Source organism: Colobus angolensis, unplaced genomic scaffold, assembly GCF_000951035.1.
Source record: "Colobus angolensis palliatus isolate OR3802 unplaced genomic scaffold, Cang.pa_1.0 Scaffold14, whole genome shotgun sequence".
In the NCBI taxonomy this organism is placed as follows: domain Eukaryota; kingdom Metazoa; phylum Chordata; class Mammalia; order Primates; family Cercopithecidae; genus Colobus; species Colobus angolensis.
This window is the reverse complement of record NW_012114488.1, coordinates 16,912,540-16,931,171: the sequence shown is the minus strand read 5'-3', so window position 1 is coordinate 16,931,171 and position 18,632 is coordinate 16,912,540.

Sequence of the window (18,632 nt, the reverse complement as noted above, 5' to 3'; positions counted from 1 at the left end):
TTTTTTTGAGACGGAGTCTCGCTCTGTCGCCCAGGCTGGAGTGCAATGGTGCGATCTTGGTTCACTGCAACTTCCGCCTCCTGAGTTCAAGAGATTCTCCTGCCACAGCCTCCTGAGTAGCTGGGATTTACAGGCACGCACCACCATGCCCGGCTAATTTTTGTATTTAGTAGAGACGGGTTTTCACCATGTTGGTCCAGGCTGGTCTCGAACTCCTAACCTCGTGATCCGCCCGCCTCGGTCTCCCAAAGTGCTAGGATTACAGGTGTGGGCCACCGCGCCCAGCCCGCCAAGCATTTATTTTAAAGCAGGTCAGCTGGCATTCCTTCATATGAGAATGTCTTTATTTCACTTTGATTCCCGAAAATATTTTCACTTAAAATAGAGTTCTGGGCTAACAGTTATTTCCTTTAGCACAGAAACATGGGATTTCTTTTCGAGTTTTAGCTACCCATGCCACCCGACAGTTCCCAGCTGAGGTCTCAGGACAAACCACAAGAAAAAAAAGCCAGGAAATTCATCCCCTTGCAGGTTTCTAAGTTTTGACTCCCTACCTCAATTCTTTATTTACTTTTCAGAGTCTGCAGGCGGTTGCCATCTGTGTTTTGTCATGAGTCTTTTAGTTGTAATCAGGGAGAGAGGGGCTGAAGTAGACTAATGACGCCAAACCACGATGTTTTCCACCTATCTTTGGAGAATCCATGTTTAAAAATAAAAACAAAAAACAAAAAAACAAAACAAAATAAAACAAAAAAACCTACTTTGGTGTCAGTCTTTTCTGATCTGCCTTTCAGTCTTGACGCTGGTTTAGTTTCACTAATTCCTACTTAGTTGTGCTGCTCCTAAATCTTGTCACAGGTTTTACCTCGTGTTCTTTTAGCACTTATCTTCAGTTCCTTAGTAGATTATAAACTCAATGAGATTGAAACTGCTAGTGTCATATGTCTCTCCCCTAACATTGTACTACATACTTAATAACTATTACCTAACAGAATCGATTTATTGCCTAACTGAATTGAGGTTCAGTAAAGCCATTTTAAAATTAAATATTTTAATTCACCCTGACTAAACGTAAAAAAAGACCTTCTCTAAATGGAAAGCTCTACTTTCTGATTCTTCATTCCCCACTTCACTCTTGAAAGCAGCAGGATATTTTTTCCAGTTGCCTCCAGAGGTCACCCACCACCTTCCAGGAAAAAAAAAAAAAAAAAGCATAAACTACAGCATTGCTACATGCAGATTTCTCTTAGATCAATAGTAAGGATCACGTTTTTTCCTGAGAGGCAATTTCAGAGAAACAAAAGTGTTTATGAGCCACATTTTCTACTGAGAATGAATATAGCTTTATTGATTCTCTTAAAAAATAAGTATTTTACAATGTATATGACAATTTATCTAAAAGGAAAATATCTCGATTTTAGTCACTATTGTGGTACTATCTGTGTTATTTGTGAAACAGTAACAAGGAGGCAGGTTTTAATCTTTCAACTTAACTTTTTATCTTGGGTAAGAGAGAGAAATTAGACAGATGATGTTTGGAGACTGCATATCACTGTGAGGACCTATTTAATTTTTATTTGCCCAGAAGGACCATCCTTTTTACTTATCATATGATGTCCAATTTGTGCTTACAGTGCATCATGAAGAACTAAGTGTCACCTTAACTGCTTCTTTCTGTTTACTAAACTATCATTCTTTAACTTCACTGCTAAAAACCCAGTCTATTAAAACCATCTCTCACGTAGATTTAATTTCAGTAAGACAACTTTTATGGTTTATGCTATGTACTTTGAAAAGTTAGAAATGTTGACATTGGCGATGTTTGATAGAATAAATTATTTATCTTATTAAAAATTAAAACTTACTGATTTTTAAGTTTCCATTTTTAAAAGGCATAAACTTAAAATTTACTTTTCTTTCTCTCTCTCTATCTCTCTTTCTTTCTTTATTTTTTGACAGTCTTGATCAGTCACCCAGCCTGGAGTGCAGTGACATGATCATGGCTCACTGCAGCCTCGACCTCCGCGGCTCAATCAGTCCTCTGTCCTCAGCCTCCCAGTAGCTGGGACTACAGGCATGTGCCTCATGCCTGGCTAATTTTTGCATTTTTTGTAGAGATGGGGTTTTGCCATGTTGCCCAGACTGGTAGAATTTTAACTGGATTCACTGTAACATTTAGGTCTACAGCATTCTTTGACTCTACCAGCATACGAGTGTCCTGTGCTGTATTGATCAGATAAAATCTTTGCTGACTGTCCTATTAATAACCAAGATCAGAGATTAAGAAAATAAAAACAATGCAACCAAAAGTGAGAACATGGCAACTGTAGGCGCTCTGAGAACAAAAACGGACTCATGTTTCTTTTGAGAGTGCTTCAGAAGCAATTAGGATCATCTGCATAAAAACGGAAACCACTTTAGGGTTGTCAGCACCTTCTAAGCAGAATGATCTTTCTCTGTCTGTATGTAGAGGAGGCCACTTACTCAAAGGGCCGAATACTTGGTCATGTATTTAGTCACTAGTTATTGAATACCTAAGATGTGCAAGGCATTGCTCTAACAGTGAAAAACCAGACACAATTCCTGCCCTTGTGGATAGACAATGAAGACATACATTTGTAATACAAGGTCAGATAGTAATAAGTTCTCAAAAGAAAAATAAAGCAAGATAAACGGGATAGAAAGTGATGACAAGGGCTTATTTTAGATCAAGGTAGTGTTGGGGGAAGGCTCCTGTGAGGGCGAGTGACGTGAACAGAAGCCTAACAAGTGAGGGAATCGGCCATACAAGAGGAGCATTCTGGAGAGAACAGCAGGTGCAGGGATCCCATTGCAGAAATGAACTTGGTGTGTGGGAAAAATCAAAAAGCCCAGAGCGGCTGGAGCAGCATGAAGAGAGAGTTGGTAGAAAATGACATAGGAGAGCAAGTAAGGTCCTGATCATGCAAGGCCTTATGTTAAAGACTTTCTGGATGCATGTGGAAGAGTACTCCGGGTAGAAGGGCAAGTTCAAGAGCAGAGAGAACAGAGATCTCATTAGGAAGTTAATTGATTAGGCTAGATTTGTGTAGGTAGTCAGAGTGGTCAGATTTGGGAAATCTATTGAAGATAAAACAAAGAAAAAACAGCATTTGCTAATGGGCTGGGTGTATGACAGAAGGAATATCAAGGATGACTGCAAGGATTTTGACCTGAGCAACTGGTGAGCAGTGGATCACATGGAAAAGATTATGGAATGAGTGTGAATTATCCTGGACATGGAAGAAAATGAGGAATTCAGGTTGAACATTGTTAAGATTAAGGTATTTATTAGATCATTAAATGAAGGTATCAAGTGGACAGCTGGATATCCAGTTCAGTAGAAGGATCAGAGCAATAGATACAAACTGGGAGCCATCAGCATGTAGATGATATTTAGTACCATGAGACCAGTTGAGATCACCTAAAGTGTAAGTATAGATATTAATAGAAGAGGATCAAGGACTAAGCCCTGAAAACATCTCAGATACACAGGTGCGAAAGATGAGGAGTATCCTGCAAGGAAGACTAAGATCAGAGGAAAATCAGGAGAGTGCGTACGGTGTAAACAAAAATTCAAGAAGGCAGGGGTGACCAACGATAACTTGCTATGGAGAAGACACTGGATATGTAGAACAAGCACATATTCTTGAATCATTGTGTAATTTAGCCTTACTTTCCAAATGCATGGGTTGAACTAGATGATCTTTGAGGTTGCTTGTAATTCTAAGTTTGACAAGAGCAGCAAATAACTTAATAATTTAAAACTATCCCTTCAAACAAACAAACAAAAACTGTCCCTTACTCTCATTTTTGTCCTGAAGGTAAAAAAGCAACTCGAAACTGGTGTTGTAGTACCATTTTTCCCTTTTCCCCAGATTAGGGTTATCGTTCAAAGTTACATTTTACATCATTATTTGAGGCCAGGAGTTTGAGACCAGCCTGGCCAACATGACGAGACCCCATCTCTACTAAAAATACAAAATGAAAATTGCTTGAACCCAAAAAGGGGAGGTTACACTGAGCCGAGAATGCACCACTGCACTCCAGCTTGGGCAACAGAGTGATGCTGTCTCCAAAAAAAACAGAATGAGGTGTGGTGGTTAAAGTTAAGGCAGGGACATGGACTTCACATGCACAATAGCGTGTTCAGAAATGCAAACTTACATATGACTGTGTCAGTTGCCACTAGATAGTTTATAATATTACTATATTTTTTGACAATTAGAGAACATTAATTATATAATCTAAAAAATTACTGAATAATTTTATTGAATCTCCCTCTTTACATTCTCAACTGTTTCCTGGCCTCTTCAATGATAATTTCATTAAGAAGCAAAATAATCTTTCACAATATTGTTTTGTGTTTTTAATGCAGGTAACAAGTCTTCATGATAGTTACTTGTTATAATGGAATAATTTCTCTCATTTATATGCTCAAATATTTTAAATAGAGACCATAGTTATTAAACCTAAAAAAGCTCTGTTTGTGATGAGTAGTACCTATTAAATTCTATTAATAATAAAAATAAAAGTCTGTATATTGGTGCTGTCATTTAGAGATGACAGAAGAGAGATTAAGGGGGAAAGAATGATGAATGAGTGAAACATATCAGCTAGCTACTCAGGCTAGACCCCAAGGCTAGATCCCTTCAGAGCTCAGCTTTCCAAGGTCAGGAACTCAGTTACTAGTTCTTTTTAGCTCATCCAGAACTGATCAGCTCCCAGAGAACTGACTGTTATGACCAGGCCTACAAGATAAGAATTAAACAGAGTGACATGCCCCATGTCTAATATTCCCAACGCACCCCTTCCTGGTGAGTCTGATCAGTCTGGAAGCCAAATGAGAAATCAGACAAGGGTCAGCAAACTATCACCTACTGGCCATATCTAGCCACATCCTGATCTTATAAATAAAGTTTTATTGGAACATAGCCTGTTTATGTACACATTATCTATGGCTGAGTTTACACCGTATAGACAAAGTTGAGTAACAGTGACAGAGACCTCATGGCCCAAAAAGCCTAAGTTATTTACCATCTGGCCCTTTCCAGAAATAGTTTGCCAACAACTTTATTAAAAGATCCTCTATGAAAGCAAAATTCAAGCAGAAGGGATTATGTATGTCCTTAAAGTTTTGAAACCAGATAAATTGTTCTTTTCCACTGTCAAGCTAATTTTTTAGCTATGTTAAAAAAAATCAGGATCCTAGAAGTTTTGGGGAATATACTTATGAATTCTTACCATCTAATACTCTTTAAAATATATATATATCCCCAGCACAAAGAAAGAACAAAAAATAAATAAATAAAAAGAAAAGTATATAACCTTGACTTTTGAATTGTAAGTCTTCTCACTAGTTTATCTTCCATTATTATGATTTTAAGTCACTGTCTTTCCTTCCAGGGAGCTAATTTCGGTCTGTGCTAAAATTTAGATGGCACCCTAGTTTTATGACCAATATTCTTACAAATCATTTCTTTCTGTGTTGTTTTCTCAGCTTTCCACGGGTAGCTACTTCTATGCATTTAAAGTTGGTTTTTGTTAGTTTAAAAATGTGACATTTGGCCGGGCGCGGTGGCTCATGCCTGTAATCCCAGCACTTTGGGAGGCCGTGGCAGGCGGATCACTAGGTCAGGAGATCGAGACCATCGTGGCTAACATGGTGAAACCCCATCTCTACTAAAAAATACAAAAAATTAGCCGGGCGTGGTGGCGGACACCTGTAGTCCCAGCTACTTGGGACGCTGAGGCAGGAGAATGGCATGAACCCAGGAGGCGGAGCTTGCAGTGAGCCGAGATTGTGCCACTGCACTCCAGACTGGACGACAGAGCAAGACTTCAAATCAAAAAAAAAAAAAAAATGTGACATTTGCCCCACATTTCAGGAGTGATGTTTTCTGACTTTGTGTACAAATTCTTGAGTGTACCGTATCTGTGGTTATCAGATCAAGAGTGTCCCATAACATGCAATGACCATCCCAATTTCTCAATATTCAATCATATAAAGAGGTAAATTTTACTGTAGGTCAAAGAGGTTCAAATGAGTTATTGTTAGTAACTTTTAGGCTTCATGGCAGCTAGCTATCAATTTATTCCCTCTCTGCTCCAAATTCAGCCTTAAGTACCTGCTCTGCCATAATGGAGTAGGCTCCTTTCCAGAGAGCATGATGTTACCCTTCTCACTATAGGATGCTAGAGGGACATTATAGGAGGAAGGGGCTTCTTGTCTTGGTTCTCATGGGCTGCATTTTTCATTTCCTCGCTTCTGCTGCACAGTCCCACAGCCAAGAGTATAAGGGGCTGGTGGGGAGGGAGGGACACATCCCATGGTGCTCTGCCACATCTGTGCTCAATTCAGCCTGAAGTCTTCTTGCTAGCAGTAGCTCCCTAATTCCTTCTGCACACCTGCCCACCAGCCTCAACTAACCTTAGCTCCAAAGGTGGTTTTCCATAGCCCTCCTGACACACACCTCACACACCCCTGGCCACAGCACCCTGCCAGAAAGCAGACCCTGATACTCTGACCCTACACATACCTACTCTCGAGTTTATCAGCAAAGATGGAATTCTAATTCTAAAAAATATTTAAATCATTGATGTTTATTTATAATTTGATGAAAATGGCCACATTTGCATCACATCTTTGTATCCATTACTTAGATTGAAAATCTTAGAAACCATACGTGCACTAAAAAAACGTAAAAGTAATCATTTGTCTTACTTTAGTAATTCCATTCTAGGAAATACAGCTTAAGGAGATTATCAGAAATGTAGAAGAAAATGTTTACTAAAATGATCGTAGCAGCTTTCTTTTTAATAGAAACATCTAAAGCAATGCAAGTGTCTAAAATGGAAAAATGGGTCAGGTGTGGTGGCTCACGCGTGTAATCCCAGAGCTTTGGGAAGCGAGGCAGGAGGATCCCTTGAGGCTAGGAGTGTGAGACCAGCCTGGGCAACATAGCCAGACCCTGTCTCTATTTTAAAAACACTAAAAAAAAATTTGTTTAATGTAACAATGATAAAATTTTAAAAAAAGGATGGTAATGGTCCTACAACATTGTAAATGTACTTAATGCCACTGAAGTGTACAGTTAAAAATGGTTAAAATGGGCCAGGCATGGTGGCTCACACCTGTAATCTCAGCACTTTGGGAGGCTGAAGCAGGAGGAGCGCTTGAGCCCAGCCTGGGCAACATGGTAAGACTTCATCTCTACAAATAATGAATGACTGAATAGCTGGGCCAAGCTCAGGCCAACTGCCTAGCTCTCAAGGTCATTTTTCAACGTTCAATAACCCTTCATGTTCTTTGGCTAACATCCTTGACTTCAGTTGCAAATGGATTAGTCACCCAATCTGGTAAAGTTCCTCTAAATCTTTAAATCTAATCATCGCATCTTTTTAAATAGCACCCAAATAAGAACAATATATTTCAAATTTGACATCTTCATTTTTTTCTTGTTGTTGAGACAGCGTCTCACTCTGTCACCCAGGCTGGGATGCAATAGTGCGATCTCAGCTCACTGCAACCTCTGCCTCCCAGGTTCAAGTGATTCTCTTGCCTCAGCCTCCTGAGTAGCTGGGACTGCAGGCACCCACTACCATGCCCAGCTAATTTTTGTATTTTTAGTAGAGATGGGGTTTCACCATGTTGGCCATGCTGGTCCCGAACTCCCGACCTCAGGTGATCGGCCTGCCTTGGCTTCCCAAAGTGCTGGGATTACAGCCTTTATGATTTTTAAATTCCTGCCGGGCACGGTGGCTCACGCCTGCAATCCCAGCACTTTGGGAGGCCGAGGCGGGAGGATCATGAGATCAGGATTTCAAGACCAGCCTGGCCAACATGGTGAAACCCCATCTCCACTAAAAATACAAAAATTAGCCAGGCATGGTGGCGGGCGCCTGTAATCCCTGCTACTCGGGAGGCTGAGGCAGGAGAATCACTTGAACCCGGGAGGTGGAGGTTGCAGTGAGCTGAGATCGCACCACTACACTCCAGCCTGAGTGACAGAGCAAGACTCCATCTCAGAAAAATAAAATAAAATCCTTATGAATATTACATATGCACGTAATAAAGATTAATTTAATTATGCAGACTGCTTTCATCCATTTGTAATGAAATTGACTTGACTGCAAGTCATAACATGGCTAATTTTCCAAAATCTTTTTCGCCATCTCAATTCTTGAAACAGTACCATTGCTCAGTGACATAGAAGAAATCATTTCAATTTGATTTCTTTTTATCTTCATACTAATAACCTCTTACGCAACCGGCAAAATCCATTTTTCCTTAACATTGTGTGGCTTACCACGTTTTTCAATCATCGTGCTATTCTGAAAGAAACAATAAAACCATCTTTCTGATTAGGAAAAATTTGTTAAACATTCCAATGATAGCAAGACAGCTTTCAAAGTTCTCAGGATGCTGTATCTCTGCCAACTTACTGCTCTGTTTCTTTGTAAAGTGGTCACTTAATCTTCATGGTTTCATTACTTCCTGAGAGAAAAACATGTTGACAAAATGGAAATATTGGTAACTGTTCATTTGTGGACAAAGATATAAGACCTAATTTGAAATATCCTACTGAATGTTGATACTTTTCTTCATAATTAATGAAATAAGGACTGAATAAATATACTAATTTAGGTAGAGAAAATCGCTGTAAGTGCAACATTGTAAGTACAGGCTGAGTTGCAGTAGGTGAGTGTCAGCTACTCAAATACCATGGGTGACATCATTGCCTTTGATGATTTTCCAAAACGGAGAACCTAAAACAAAATGCAACCTTCCCTTGCGTTACATGATATTTTACTTTCTTGGAAAACTCATTTATTGAAACTATGCTAAAAAATATTTGGTGCCTATATATATAAGAGAGAGTCTGGGCTCAGATAATCCAAAACAAATATTTTTCCTTCATATGAATATTTAGCAGGACATTCAAAAATTGGACAGTATGTGGGACTCTCCCACACATGTGGAGCTCTAGCATCTTGAGCCTCTGCCCACTAAATGCTAACAGCAGAGTTACTATGACACCCTCACACATTTTCAAAGCACCCCCTGCAGCCTGCAGGACTTCGTCTTTTTTATTTATTTTATTTATTTATTTATTTGTTTATTCAAAACAGAGTCTCGCTCTGTCAACAGGCTGGAGTGCAGTGGCGTGATCTCGGCTCACTGCAACCTCCACCTCCAGGGTTCAAGCAATTCTCCTGCCTCAGCTTCCCAAGTAGCAGGGACTACAGGTGCACGCCACCTATGCCCAGCTAATTTTTGTATTTTTTGTAGAGATGGGTTTTTACCGTATTGGCTAGGATGGTCTCGATCTCCTGACCTTGTGATCTACCCACCTTGGCCTCCCAAAGTGTTGGGATTACAGGCGTGAGCCACCACATCCGGCCTCATCTTTTTTTTTTTTTTAACTGCTCCTTCAATTGAGAATCACAAGATAAAAGCATCTGCCTCAAAGCTCAGCAAATAGTATTTTCTCAAATGGCCAGGGGCGACAGAAGAGAGTGGTATTCCCTCTAAATGCTATGAGGATTCTAGATAAAAGTCTTCTTTTCCAAGTTACTTCTTGATAAAAGTTCATATATCATAAGACATTCAGAGGTACTTTTTTTCTTCGTAAGCGCCAAAGCTCTTTTGGATTTGTACGCAGAGGATGAAGAATGGCAAGTGCTAGGCAGTGGAGCGTCAACAATGAAATGGCAAGTGCTAGGCAGTGGAGCCTCAATGAAAGCTGTTTGCTTTCCAGTATCTGAAGAGACTAATCTTTGTTTGAAAACCTTGTGATAATGTCACTTGGGGCAGACACCTTGAAAGAGGATGCCCATTCTCTTCAAGATCCATGCTGAGCATCCTTTATTGCCACTGGCCCCATAACTAGGATCAAATCTTGACATTTCCAGCCGGGCAGGTACACACTGTGATCCAGGAGGAAATAACACCAAAATAACTGCAATATTTTGTTAATATATATGAATGGAAACCTGGTGAATGTGTGGAAGTGGATGCTAAAGGTATTAAACCAAGGAGAACAGAATCGAACACTAGATTCAGCTGAATTCATCGCTGTGGATACACTTTACTAGGGACTGCAGGCTCAAAATATCAGTCCACGCAGCTGGAGATGGCTGTAAAAGCTTACCTGGTTGGTTGCCTAAAAATTCCGACTCAATGGTGGTCTACAGTTAATGAGGTTGAAATGGTGGAGCTTCCTTGGCATGATGTGAAGGAAGTAATCCAAAGGCTAGCCTCAGTCTTTTTCCATAGCAAACTTCAATGCTGGAAGATTTTTGAGCAATGGCTACAAAATCCCAGAAGAAAGAAAATGTGAGCCAGATGTTTTCAGGTGTAAAGACAAAAGATAAACAGTTTGAACATGAAAGAACTCTGGGAATATTATTTTCATAAATCCATTTGAGAAATGTTAGAAGATTCAGCAGACCAAGAGATGAGTGGAGAAACAATTGCAGACGGGATTGGCAGTGAGCTTTGATGCAAATCACAGGACAAAGACAAATATGAGGATTACGGTGGAAAGATGGAATTTAAATGTTATTAGCCCTGATGATGTAGAAATGATAGAGCAAATGAAAGGTGGAAAGCAAAGGATGGAAAAGGATGAAAATATACTGATTTTTTTTTCCCCCGCTGGATACAGTGGCATGTGCCTGTAATCCCAGCTATTTGAGGGGCTGAGGCAGGAGGATTGTTTGAGCTCAGGAATTCGAGACTAGCCTAAGCAAAATAGTAAGACCCCATCTCTAAACAATTAAAAAATTATATATATGAAATAAAGTATACTGATTCCTCATCTTTAATAACTAGAGGTCAAAAGTTATTACTTAAAGCTAATTAAATGAATAGTAGAGTTGTAAGTATTATATGAAATAATACAGAGGTAAAATAATTAGAGGTAAACATGAAGAAAGATAATATTACTAAAATCAGGTGATAGAGAAGAGAGGGGGAGATGGAGGAAAAAATATATTCATTCTGTCATTGTAAATAGAAGAAAACTATGATATACTGTTGGATTGGGGGAAGGAGGAGAAGATGAATTATTCAGTGAGTAGTAACTGGTATCAAGAAAATTGGAAAAATCCAGTTGACCCTTCAACAGCACAGGTTTGAACTGCATGAGTCCACTTAATGTGTGAATTTTTTTCAGTAAATATATGGAAATTTTGGGGAGATATTTGCAACAATTATAAAAAACCTTGCAGACAAGTCACATAGCCTAGAAATATGGAAAAAAGAAAATGTTAGGTATGTCATCAATGCATAAAAATATGTACATACTTGTCTATTTTTATGATTTACTACCATAAAATGTACACGAATCTATTATTAAAATGTTAAAATGTATCAAAATTTACACACACAAACATAGACTACACATGGCACAATTTGCAGTCCAGAGAAATGGAAACAAATGTGAAGATGCAGTATTAAATCATAACTGCGTACAACTCACTGTAGTACACACTGTACTGCTGGAATAATTTCGCAGCCGCCTCCCATTGCTGTCATGGTGGGCTCAAGTGTTGTGAGTATCCACCCAAAACGTTGTGTGACGCTCGTCGGTCATCTGCACTTGCACAGTTCGTCTCTCCAGTAAATTCCATTGAAGTAAAAAGTAATTTCTCTCAGTTCTTGCATTTCTTGTGTGTGTTTAGTGTGAGAAAAATGAAATCTAAGCCCCCCAACCAACTGAACAGACTCTCTCGGCCAAAACTCAGTTCCAGCTGTGACGAGATGGGGGCCTCATTACACCTGCTCCTGCTGTAACTGCCCGTAGGTTTTCTTCCCTAAGGGTTACAGAGAAGCCAGCCCTTCTGAGAGACTCACTCCACTACTGATAGCCACCAACCACCTGTCGCTGCCCCTCCGTTTGGCAGTTTGGACAAAGCTTTCCTTCCTTTATAAGAGACCAGGGCCCACGGAGTGGTTCTGGCCAATCTACCAAGGATGAGCAGAGAGGTTTTTGTGTTGTCTGCTTCACCACTTGACATCAGAGGGCCAAAACCTCTGCCCTTGGATCATGCTAACACTGCCCCTTCTTGAACATGGGTCCCTTGGAGAGACATGAAGCTCTGTTGTGCATGTGTTTCTCCTTTCATAAATATTCATAACTCTTCCTATAGCTTATTAAGTACATATATTTGGCCACCTGGTTCAGCAAATCTCTGTCTTACTCTTCCCCCTGCCAAAGTGTCTGTTTTTGGCTTCTGGCTGGAGGCTGTGCTTCCCAGCCTGTCAGAATGGCCACCCTACAAGCTGCAACCCTTTATAAGAAAGCTCTCCTTTCCAAATATATGAACCTCCATCGTTCTTCAGTTGACAAGTGCAATACTGTAAACCTTGAATAACACCATGGGACCCATACAAAGTGCCATTAGTGACGCCTGACGTGCACCCAAGAAGCAGGTAAAAGTCATGGTATCACAAGAAAAAGCTGAATTCCTTGATATGAACCTTCGATTGAGGTCTGGAGCCGCAGGTGCTGATCATTTCAGACAAACGATTCATCTTGTAAACAGACAATGTGAACTTGGTTTTGATGAATACAGTGAAGTACTGTACATACATTTTCTCTTAAGATTTTTGTAGCTGGGCACAGTGGATCACATCTGTAATCCCAGCACTTTGGAAGGTCGAGGCAAGAGGATTGCTTGAGCCCAGGAGTTCGAGACCAGCCTAGGCAACATAGTGAGACCTCCCATCTCTACCAAAAAAAAAGAGGCTGAGGCAGGAGGATTGCTTGAGCCCAGGAGGTCAAGGCTGCAGGGAGCCATGATTGAGCCACTGCACTCCAGCCTGGGTGACAGAGCGAGACCCTGTCTTAAAAACAAAAACATAAAAAGGTTTTCTTAATGACATTTTCTTTTTTCTATCTTATTTTAAGAATACAGTATATGATACGTATACAAAATATGTGTTAGTTGACTGTTTATGTTATCAGTAAGGCTCTGGTCAATAACAGGGTATTAGGAGTTAAGTTTTGGGGGAGTCAAACATTATGCATGGATTTTTGACTGCATGGAGTGTAGGGACCCCAATCCCTGCATTGTTCAATGGCCATTATTTTTTAAGACAGGTTTTTGCTCCGCCACCCAGGCTGGAGTACAGTTGCATGACCTTGGCTCACTGCAGCCTCTGCCTCCCAGGCTCAATCAATCCTCCCACCTTCGCCTCCGTAGTAGCTGGGACAACAGGTGCACACCACCACACCTGGCTAATTTTTTTATCTTATGTAGAGACAAGATTTCACTGTGTTGCCCAGGCTAGTCTTGAACTCCTGGGCCCAAGCTATCTGCCCGCCACAGTCTCCCAAAGTGCTGGGATTATAGGTGTGAGCCACCACACCCAGCCCAATTGTACCTTTTTTTTTTTTTGAGACGGAGTCTTGCTCTGTTGCCAGGCTGGAGTGCAGTGGCACAATCTCTGCTCACCACAAGCTCTGCCTCCCGGGTTCAAGCCATTCTCCTGCCTCCTCCTCCTGAGTAGCTGGGACTACAGGCACCCGCCACCACGCCTGGCTAATTTTTTGTATTTTTGGTAGAGATGGGGTTTCACGGTGTTAGCCAGGGTGGTCTCGATCTCCTGACCTCATGATCCTCCCGCCTCAGCCTCCCAAAGTGCTGGGATTACAGGTGTGAGCCACTACGCCTGGCCGCCCAATTGTGCTTTTCAAAAAATGGTTAGAATTCAACTTTATACCATATGTCAAAATAAATAATAACTTAGGGATTTAATGTAAAAATGAAGCCCTAAAGATATCAGAAGGAGTTTTAAGAACGTATTTATATAGAAGAGTGGGGAAGGCCTATCTAAACACGTCAGCAATGACAGTGTTATAGTCTGAATGTGTCCCCCACCAAATTCATATGTTGATACTTAATCACCAGTGTGATAGTATCAAGAGGTGGTGGCCAGGTGTGGTGGCTCACGCCTGTAATCCCAGCAATTTGGGAGGCCGAGGCAGGCAGATCACCTCAGGTCAGTAGTTCGAGACCAACCTGGCCTACAGGGTGAAACCCTGTCTCTACTAAAATACAAAAATTAGCTGGACGTGGTGGCACACGCCTATAATCTCAGTTACTCAGGAGGCTGAGGCACAAGAATCACTTGAACCCAGGAGGTCGAGGTTGCAGTGAGCTGAGATCATGCCACTGCACTCCAGCCTGGGTGACAGAGCGAGACTCTGTCTAAAAAAAAAAAAAAAAAAAAAGAGGCGGGACCTTAAGGAGATGATTAAGTTATGAGAGTAGAGTGTTCAGGAAGGAGACAGCACCCTTGTAAAACAGACTGAAAGGAGCTAGCTTGCCCTTCCACTATGTGAGAACTCAACAAGGTGTCATCTTTGAAGCAGGGAAGGCAAGCTCTTACCAGATGCTCAATCTGTCGGTGACTTGACCTTGGGCTGCTCAGTCCCCAGAACTGTGTGCAATACATTTCTATTGTCTATAAATTACCCACTCTAGGCCATGTGTGGTGGCTCATGCCTGTAATCCCAGCACTTTGGAAGGCCAAGGCAGGTGAATCACCTGAGGTCAGAAGTTTGAGACCAGCCTGGCCAACATGCTGAAGCCCCATCTCTACTAAAATTAAAAAAAAAAAAAAATTAGCCGGCCATGGTGGCGGGCACCTATAATCCCAGCCACTCAGGAGGCTGAGGCAGGAGGATCGCTTGAGCCCAGGAGGCAGAAGCTGCAGTGAGCCAAGATTGTGCCAGTGCACTACAACCTGGGTGACAGAGCAAGACTGTCTCAAAATCATAATAATAAAGTAATAAATTACCCAGTTTAGCTGGGCATGGTGGCTTACGCCTGTAATCTCAGCACTTGATGGGAGGCCAAGGCAAATGGGTTGCTTGAGGCCAGGAGTTTAAGACCAGCCTGGGCAACATAGTGAGACCCCATCTCTAAAGAAAATACAAAAATTAGGCAAGTGTGGTGGCTCATGCCTGTGGTCCCAGCTACCTGGGAGGCTGAGGTGGGAGGATGGATTGAGCCTGGAAGGTCAAGGCTCCAGTGAGCCATAATCATGCCACTGCACTATAGCTTGGGTGAGAGAGTGAGATCCTGTCTCAATAAATAAATAAATAACCCAGTCTAAGGTATTTTGTTATAACAGTCAAAAAGGACTAAGACAGAATCTATAAAATGAAAATTTTAACTAAAAAAAAAAACAGGAGACTTTCTGGGCCTACTCTGGCTCAGGAGGCTGCCAAATAAAATAAAATTTTAAATTAAAAAAAATTAAAAACACTATAATCAATGTAAAAAGACAAATAACAAATGGGGAAACATTTTAGCAATGCATATAAGAGTCACAGCTAATACGGTATATGAAGAAAGTTCACAAACTGAACAGAAAAATAAACAAAGGAGAAGAACAACCCCCCAAAGAGGAAGTGCAAATAGCTGAGTGATTTAGGGAAAAAAATTACACTTATTAGTAATAAAAATGCAAATTTAGACAAATGCTGTATGATTTCATTATATAAGGTTCTAAAGTAGTTAGATTTGTAGAGACAGAAAGTAGAATGGTGATTGCCAAGGCCTGAGCGGTGGAGGTGGGGGAAATGGGGAGTTAGTGTTTAATGGGTATGGAGTTTCATTTTGGGAAAATGAAAAGTTCTGGAGATGGAAGGTAGTGATAATTACATAACAATGGCAATGTACATGATGCCGTAGCACACTTAAAAATGATTAAAATGAGCCTGGTGTAGTGGATATAGCTATAGTTCCAGCCTGGAGGCTGAGGTGGTAAGATTGCTAGAGCCCATGAGTTTAAGACCAGCCTGGCAGCATAGTGAGACCCCATCTCAAAAACAAAGGTTATATAAAATGGTAAATCTTATGTATATGTACCGCAATTCAAAAAAAAACCCAATGCAATTTTTAAATGACGCCTTTTTAAAGTATATAAACCATTCAGTCTCTATAATTAAAAAATAACTATATAATATCATGAAGATTCAGAGAAAGCATATAGTAATGCAACTTGGAAAAACACAGTAAGGCAAAAATACTAACCTTTCTACTCAGAAATTCTACCACTAGGAATTTTGCCTAAAGGAAATAAAGATGAGCATAAAGATTTATCTATTAGAGTGTTCATAGCAGTGGTGTTTATCACTGTGAAACAGGAAAAAAATCTACATGTCCAACAATAGAGTTACAACAAATTAAAGATTCATCCATTTCGTGGGATAACTGTGGAAACCTTCAAAATAATGAATGTAGAATTATACTGAATGACACATGTGGTAAACTTCTGCTATTTTTCTGCACAGAATCCATTCACTTTTCCAGGCAACAGGACCCTAGTTTTCTCTGAAGGGACCACCACCCTTCCTCTTCTCATTTCGTGAAATGAGTTAGTCATTACCCTGCCTCAGGGCGGCATGATTCGTGTCTGTTGAGTCAGCATCTCCTGACTCCTGGCTCAGTGATGGGTTCTGAGATGAGCACCTGACCTGTGTTAGACCAGTGCATTTTGATCCCAGGACTTTTTGTCCAAAAGATTGGGAAAGGGAAGTTCTTTCTCATCTGCTAGAGTTGATACAAAAGATAGCCTGGAGTTGTGGGAAAGAGGTCCCTTGAACAATGCCTACCAAAAAGAAAGCACCTGAACTTTTCACTCTTTTTCTTAAACCAGTTTAATTTGATTTTGGTTTTTCTCACTAACCAAAAAAAAGAAAAAGTCATAAAGGATATGACATAGAAAGATGTTACAAGTCTTAAGTGAAAAAAGCATGTTGCAGAATAGTATGTGTAGCACTTCTCCAAATCATTTCCATAAATACCCATAAATATAGTCTAAAGGGATATAGTCTGTAATGATAAAGTATGAGCATTTTTTTCTTCTTGTTTAATGTCTCAAGATGAACTTTTCATTTCTGTAAGATCAGAAGGCACTGTAGGCTTTCCATGAGTGTCCGTTCAGTTCCACTATGCTAGCATTTTATTTTAGGTTGAAAATTTTTACAGGAGCTTCTCTTTAGTGAAGTATCCATCATCTGAGTCTCTGCTCTTGAATATGGAGGTATACTCAGAGTTGTTACTGTAGTGTCATTGCTTCTAGACACTGTCTGTGGACAGAGTTAGGAAACATATGCATGACTACACACACACACACACACACACACACACACACACACTCCACATTTAATTCCAATCCATCACCGTAGTGTTTATTCACTTTACACCTTCCACATATGTACTTCCCTACTCCAATAGTGAGAAACGTGGCTCCCATTTTCCTCAGTATATTTACTTACTTGTTCAAGCCCCTGTAAATAGACTCAATCTCCCAATTATGTGGCCTTCTCCTTGGCCCTGGAGCAGCCATGCCAGCCAAGCTCTCCCTGATTCAACACTGATACTGTGGACTCACTCCAGCTGCACTGGCTGAGTTGTACTGGCTAAGTTTTCTAGGGAAATCCTTAAAAGCACTAAAATAAAGTCAACATGTTCATACTGACAAGTTTGGAAACCATTCATTTATTCAAAAAATCATCGTTGAGCACTTATTCTGTGCCAGGCACTTTTCTAAATGTTGGAGATGAAATGCTAAAACAGACAAAAAGCTCTACCTTTGTGGAACTCGCAGTCTAGCTGGGGAGACAATAAAGATAAATAAACTGTGCATGGTGGTTCATACCTGGGATCCCAGCACTTTGGGAGGCCCAGGTGAGAGGATCACTTGAGCTCAGTAGGTCAAGTTCCGCCTGGGCAATACAGTGAAACTCTGTCTCTACGAAAAGTCAAAAAATTAGCCAGGCTTTGTGGTACATGCCTGTGGTCCCAGCTACTCAGGAGGCTGAGGTGGGAGGATCCCTTGAAGCCAGGGGTTTGAGGCTGCAGTGAGCTGTGATCAAGCCACTGCACTTTTGTCTGGGTGACTGAGTGTGACCCTGTCTCAAGGAAAACCCAAAAACAAACAAAAACTAAATAAATAAATAAGACCAGCCATAGGGGCTCATGCCTATAATCCCAGTAGTTTGGGAAGTCAAGGTGCGAGGATCACTTGAGGCCAGGAGGTCAAGACTAGCCTGGGCGACATAGTGAGACCTCATCTCTACCAAAAACTAAAAATTAAAAAAATTAGCCAGCATGGCACATACCTGTAGTCCCTGCGTTTCAGGAGGCTGAGGTGGGAGAATCACTGGAGCCCAGGAGGTGGAGGCTGCAGCGAGCCACGATTGCACCACTGCACTCCAGCCTAGATGACAGAGTGAGACCCTGTCTCAAAAAAAAAAAAAAAAGAAAGAAAGAAAGAAAATAAATGATATGCTAGTGGTAACTGCTAAGAAGAAAAAAATTAAGTTGGGAAGGGGTATATGAATTGCCTGGGGAAGGGGATTAAATTTTAGATGATCAGGGGAGGCTTAATAGAGGAGACTTAAAAAAAAAAAATGTGGCCGGGCGCAGTGGCTCACGCCTGTAATCCAGCACTTTGGGAGGCCAAGGTGGGCAGATCACCTGAGGTTGGAAGTTTGAGACCAGCCTGACCAATATGGTGAAACTCCATCTATACTAAAAATACAAAAATTAGCTGGGTGTGGTGGTGCACACCTGTTTTCCCAGCTACT